This window comes from Bos javanicus, chromosome 14, assembly GCF_032452875.1.
Source record: "Bos javanicus breed banteng chromosome 14, ARS-OSU_banteng_1.0, whole genome shotgun sequence".
NCBI classification, from domain to species: Eukaryota; Metazoa; Chordata; class Mammalia; order Artiodactyla; family Bovidae; genus Bos; species Bos javanicus.
The window spans coordinates 13,105,173-13,111,985 of NC_083881.1; the positions used below are offsets into that span (position 1 = coordinate 13,105,173).

Genomic DNA, 6,813 nt, shown 5'->3' on the forward strand with positions numbered 1-6,813 from the left:
AGCGTTCCCTTGTCCCTTCTATGACATAAAGATACAATGAGAAGCCTGTGACCCAGAAGAGGCCTTCACCTGAGCTTGCTGGCACCTTGATCTCAAATTTCCAGCATCAAAAACTGTGAGAAATACATTTCATTTTTTATAAGCTACTCAGTCTATAGTATTTTGTTATAGCAACCCTGATGGACTAAGACAAGAGGACACAAATGCAGTTATTAAAGATATTTCAAAGATAATGGGAATATTAAGAACAGCTATATATTAATAAACATTACAGTCTAGATAAAATAGACATATCCTTAAAATATGCATAGATAAAACTCCTGTAATATATCCCTATGAATGCATAGATAAAAAAGACATATCTCTACAGAGTTTATAAAACCTCATGCAACAAGCAGAAAAGTTAATTATTTCTATAAACATTAAAGAAATCTAACCAGTAGTTTAAAACCTCATTACAAAGAAAACATCAGGTCAGTTGCTTATGTGGATAAATTTTACCAAATATTCAAGGAACAAATACTTCTAATCTTAGACAGTTTCTTCAGAATAATAATTTAAAAAAGGCCTAGAATAATGTTGATAATGACACAACAAAACTAAAAGAATAAAGAAAAATTACAAGCTATGTCTCTCATGAACATAAGTGCAAAAACTAAACAAAATACGTCAACCTAATTCAATAGTATATAAATATAAGAATATATCACGATGAACTAATTTTTTCCTCTAGAAATCAAAGTTAGTTTAACATTAGAAGGTTAATTAAATACTATATCATATGAATAGATTAAAGGGAAAAATAGTATGATTATCTTAATGGATGGAGAATACTTACTGCGGTTTTAATATCCATTCATGACAAACTTAAAAACACAAAAGAGAAGTTTCATACCTCAGTAAAGGGTATTTACCAAAAATGTAAGGCACACTCCAGGTCAGGAAGTGTTTCAATTGTATACATAACCTAGTTGGTATCTTACATTAGGCTGATGACTTGTGTTTGGGGTGGTGATAGAAAATGGAAAAAAAAAATGGACATAAGGGAATTTATCACCTCCTTATCAGAAAAGACTCATCCTACATGTTTTCTGAGAAGCACCTCACCTAGGGCTCTGCACATAATAAATTTCCAAAACATGACTATTGACTGATAGATAAAAGAGAGTCATAAGATACCATGATCATTTCAGAATGGTGCCCTTTGGGGATTGCTATACCTTCCAGAAGATTCTTGCTTGGATCTGTATTGTGGTCACAATCCAGCCAAAGTTCTCACTGTATTAGTCATTACATCTTTTACATTCAGCTGCAGAAAGAACTCATTTGCCAAAAAACTCAAACTAGCTTTCTCTAAATTTCTTCTGGATAATTACATTGTTTGAATAGTACCCATAATAACAGATTGCTCTAAATGATATATTTTTTCCAGTGATTAAAAATATTAGAAAAAACACTTGACCTTAATGGGTCTTATGAGATGGAGTAATCAAAGTACTAGATAAAGTCTGAAGGGGATGGGCTTTTAGTCCTGCCCTGGTTATTAATAACCAGTAACGTGACCTTTGATGGGATTCAAAATTTAGGTCCCTATATTCTATTCTGAAATGTACTACATGATTTATTTATTCATTCAACAAATTAAGAACTTATTACATTATATCAGGCATTATGTTCTTCCCTATGCTATTCAGATGATGGGAAAATCCATACTAATAGGATTTATGAAAAGTGACTGTGAAAGCAACTTGCTACACAGAAAGCTGGTGGATTCGGGCCGTGAAAGAATCCAGTAACTACTGATTGATCAAATAAGTCTCAGTCACCTCTTATGTATTCAGTATTTGCACAATGCTAAGTTCTAGGGGGATGCTGGCAAAAATAGAGTTAAGTACTAAATTCAATTCAAGATCATGGTCTTTCTTTTCAATACAGAAGAATGGATCCTGGTCTGCCTTAACTGGAACAAATGTACAACCTTGAACAAATCACCCAATCATCTTCTTATGAGTTCCTGAAACAGATCTTATAACAAAAACCTGGAGCAGTGAGTTTATTTGGAATTTGATCCCAAATAACAGAGGGAATGGAGAAAGTGAGATAGGAGAAGAAAGACAAAGCAATAAAGAATGTCCCAAAGAGCCATTACCACTGTGGGCCCCTGGTGCTCAATCTTTCTGGAGACCATCTCAGTAATCCTGTAAAATGCAGCTCAGAAATGATCTGCCAAAAGACGGGGCAGCTGGGATATTTATCTACAGGTTCTTTTCTCTCACTGTGTGAGAGCTGCCCCTGGCACTTTAAGGCTGCCTTGTCTGTGAATGGAAAAGTACCTGAAGTGAGAGGTTGTGAGCTTCAGGTGAACTCAGTGCTAATGTGGAGGCGGAAATCAACAGTCTCTTTTATAGGAACCAATGTCAATTCTGATATTCTGGTTTATAAATAAAAATTTCTGATTCATTTCAAGACAGCCGTGGCATTAACATGGCCTATGTCCATTTGTTTTGAAGAAGGAATGTTTGCTCTAAATGCTTTGGGAAAAGGGTGATGGCTATGAACAATATGCAACCATATGGTTCTCAGAACTCATGAATCCTGTGACCTGGGAAGCAGGAGGTGTAAGCCTGTCTTGTCTTCATAATCTCCTTTGAGCACTGTCCAAAAGAAGATTTTGATAGGGACTTGATGAAAGAGGCCAAGTGGAAAAGTGTGAGTTCATTGCAAATGTTTATTCAACTCAGGTACTCAAAAGCATTTATTGGAGAAACATTTGCAGATTCATGTCAAATGAATCATCCTTCACCCATATCAGAGTCATAGCCTGGGGGAGTGAATATAGTTAGCTAACCTGTAGTTTACATGGTATGAGACCTGTTTGAAAAGCTTTGACAATCCAGAGTCAAGTTCATGGGCTACAGTTCCCATTCTGATGCAGGAGGGGCAAACCTGAGCTGTGGTTGGTGAAGGGCAGTGGTTCTCAAATCTGAGTGTTCACCAGCATCACTTAAAGGGCACTTTACAACACAGATAACTGGGACCCGCTCCCAAAATTTCTGATTTAGTGGGTATAGAGTGGGGCTCCCAAATCAGCATCTCTAATTAAAATTCCCAGGTGATACTGATGGGTTGGTCCAGGGATCAGTTTGAGAACAAACGCTTCAGAAGAAGTGAGTCATGAATGAACGGGGCAAGGCAGGGGTGGAGGTCCAAGGACTCTGCTGAGAACTGGATTATAAATCTGCAGCCCAAACTCATGACTTCTTCTTGGTCTCCAAAGATGTCACTGCATGTTCATAATCTCAAAGGACATTTCTATTTACTTTCTATTCTGCATTTTGCCCATCCCTAACCCATGACACACAACTTTACCACACCACAGGATTCATATTAGCTTTCTGAAGCAAGTCAGTGCTTGGCAGAAAAGGGCGGATTTCACTGATAACCAGACTTTGCATGGAAGAAATATACAAGGGTTAAAAATGAAGAAAAGAGAGAAAGAAGAAGGGAAGGGAGGAGTAAAAAGGAAAGACAGGCAAGAAGGACATACTATGAATATACTTTATGTTCTAAGTGCTCAGCTTTGAAAATTCACATACTTCAGAATGTTAAAGCCTCACAAATAGTCTGCCAGTCATTTATTATTATTCCCAAGAGGAAAACAAGGTTTAAACAGATTGTAAGATTTTCTCAAGTAGATAAGACTTGTAAGAGGCACAAAGAATGAAACCTAGAGGCATTCAATTCCAAGTCTGGTGAGATGTCTACTGTTCTCCACCGTCAGAAAAATTGGAGGAATCATACATTATTTGGAATTGCAAAGCGAAGTCACATGGGTGCAGCAGTGATTGCCTCAAATGTTCTAAAATCTTGTATTTAAAATCTTGGTGTAATCTAGGGCCCTTCTTCCTGGCTCCTTGAACTTGAGATAAACCCTGGGTACCTTTCACAGTGTTGTTACAAAAATGAGGTAGCAACTGTGTAACTCCCTGCCTTTGTGTATGTTAATCGCACTGCCTGGGAGGCTCTCTCCAGTTCTAGGTGTATGTTACTATGTTGCAGATTCACTGGGAATAGTGCTCTTGTTCCAGGCAAAGATCCCTCACTGCAGGGCTTCTCAGAATGCCCAGGAAGATGAACTTGGGGACACAGACCTACCAATGCTGAAGCCTAGGGAGACCTTAGCCTAGTTTGGATGGGGCCATGATATAACCTAATGGCTTGACAATTGATGGCATGCAACCCAGAGAAACACCACCATTCCATTAGAAAGTGCCTATCAAATGACGAAATAGTGATTTTAAGGTGGTTATTTTTCTGTTCCAATTTTACAACTTCTACACAAATACCTCTAGCTTCCTCTGTTTAAGACAGGCTAAATATTTGTTATTAGTTAATTTATCCTGGCAGTATGCAGAGTTCAGAAGAGACACACAAGAGAGAGAACTACAAGGGGGACTGCTTTCACTGAAAGACAGGAGCGATTCCTAGCACTTGTCCTTACAGAGACATAGGATGATCTTGCTAAGGCATCCTGATCCCTTTTGATGGCATTAAATCAGAGATGCGACAAATGTTTAAAGAGCATACTGTGGAGAACTGGGTGAGTGCACGGCTCTTCGCACCTTGCAGTCCAGGCTGAGTGTCTGAAAACACAGGATCCAGGGAGAGATGAGAGTCACAAGAGGGATCCATCACTAACCTTTTGGATCCCCAAGTCATTTACCTTCAGCTACACCCTATTTTGGCACCGAACTCCAGTACTCTTGCCTGGAAAATCCCATGGGTGGAGGAGCCTGGTAGGCTGCAGTCCATGGGGTCGCAACGAGTTGGATACGACTGAGCGACTTCACTTTCACTTTTCACTTTCATGCATTGGAGAAGAAAATGGCAACCCACTTCAGTGTTCTTGCCTAGAAAATCCCATGGGCAGAGGACCCTGGTAGGCTGCAGTCCATGGGGTCACACAGAGTCAGACACTACTGAAGTGACTTAGCAGCAGCAGCAGCAGCAGCAGCAACAACACCCTATTTTAGATGAGGAACAGGTACTAGTTCAATATCACCCAGACTCTGAAAAGAGACTAGACTGAAACAAGAAATAGCCTCTTTGAACTAGTAAGTAGACACATACTACAAAAGTGTACCTCTCCAGATTAGGCAGTTTTTCTAAGTACAAACCACAAGCACATTTTAAACCAAACTCATAAATGATATTCAAATATGTGGTTCCTTACCTGGTCCAAACGGGAATTGAGAAGAACATGAAAGGAGATAGGAAGGGTAGGGATTTACAATACAATTTGTTTGAAGCTTATTTGCATAGAGAAAAAAGATATTTGCCTATGAAGTCCCTGACACATGTAAAGCAGAGTGCCACTCTTATTAAAATTGGGTGATCTGATCTGTAAATTAAAACAATGATACCATTTTTTTAACATAATTCAACATAGATTTTTTTTCTTTTAACAATAAGCCTCAGTGATGGTAAACTTAAATCTGAGTTCACCTTACTTATGTAAATTAGAAGAACTAATACTGCACGCTGACAGGAATGTAGTATTTAATGAAGTTTAAAAAAAAATCCAAAGCTCCTTCAATGAAAGAATTTAGACACTAAAACATTAAAAATTGAGTTCTAGGAGCAAGGGGACCCAAGATTATCTCAAGTCACAGGGAAAATGGTGGAAAATTCACCATCACCATTGCCAGAAAGAGTGATTTTGGGCTTTGTTCTTAAGCTCCCAATCTGGCTTCACACTGTATTTCGTGTGGGCTTTCATTCCTACATCTTGGCTAAACTCCTTAGGCTTAACCTATCAGCCTCAAAAGTATTGAGCTGTTGCAGTGCTTGGGTACCTCCTCATTACTGTAGTCATCAGTTCCGTTCAGTTCAGTTCAGTCACTCAGTCATATCTGATTCTTTGCAACCCCATGGACTGCAGCACACCAGGCCTCCCTGTCCATCACCAACTCCCAGAGTTTACTCAAACTCCATGTCCATTGAGTCGGTGATGCCATCCAACCATCTCATCCTCTGTTGCCTCCTTCTTCTCCTGCCTTCCATCTTTCCCAGTATCAGGGTCTTTTCAAATGAGTCAGTTCTTCTCATCAGGTGGCCAAAGTACTGGAGTTTCAGCTTCAGCTTCAGTCCTTCCAGTGAATATTCAGGAATCGGTAACATGCTCTTAATTGGAATAAACATGATGAGTATCTCTCTCCACTTAGTTCCATTCAAACAATCACAGGTAACTACGCAAAAAATCAACAGCAGAAGGAATACCAAGAGGCCATTCCAGCACTAAGAGATACTCCTATTAGTGCAGCAAACCAAATGTTCTTTCTTGCAGTCAAAGAACTTTATACCAAAAACTGAATTGTATGTGGAGCAATATCAAGCATTTATTACAAAATTTTATAGTTTTACTATAAAAACAGTTCCTAATGGACAGAATAAATAAAATATTGCATCACCATATGGCAAAAAAAATCAAGTTCCACTTAAAAGGGGTTTACAATTTGAAGACCAGACTCTCCTATCCTGGGAAGCCTTCTAGAACAAAATGCTTGTCTTCTTACACGTGAACATGTGTGTCTGTGTGTGAAAAGCATATTTGTGACAAAACTAGGTGGCAGAGCAAAAAGGAGTCATTTTAGAATGACCCAAAGAGGTATTCACTAGGATTCTCAAACAAAAGTATAAGCAAGAGAGTAAGAAGGATACAGAACCGAAAAAACAGAACCTGGGGAAACGGGGGAGATGGCAGAGGGCATCACTGTCAGATGACAGCAGTGTTTAATGATGGGCTTGGTAGAC

General features: G+C 38.8%; 1 pseudogene; it reads left to right on the plus strand.

Annotated features, from left to right (window-relative positions):
- The first annotated feature begins 5,677 nt into the window (after positions 1-5,677).
- LOC133260206 (phosphatidylinositol N-acetylglucosaminyltransferase subunit P-like) lies at positions 5,678-6,372 on the plus strand (annotated as a pseudogene).
- Positions 6,373-6,813: the final 441 nt, after the last annotated feature.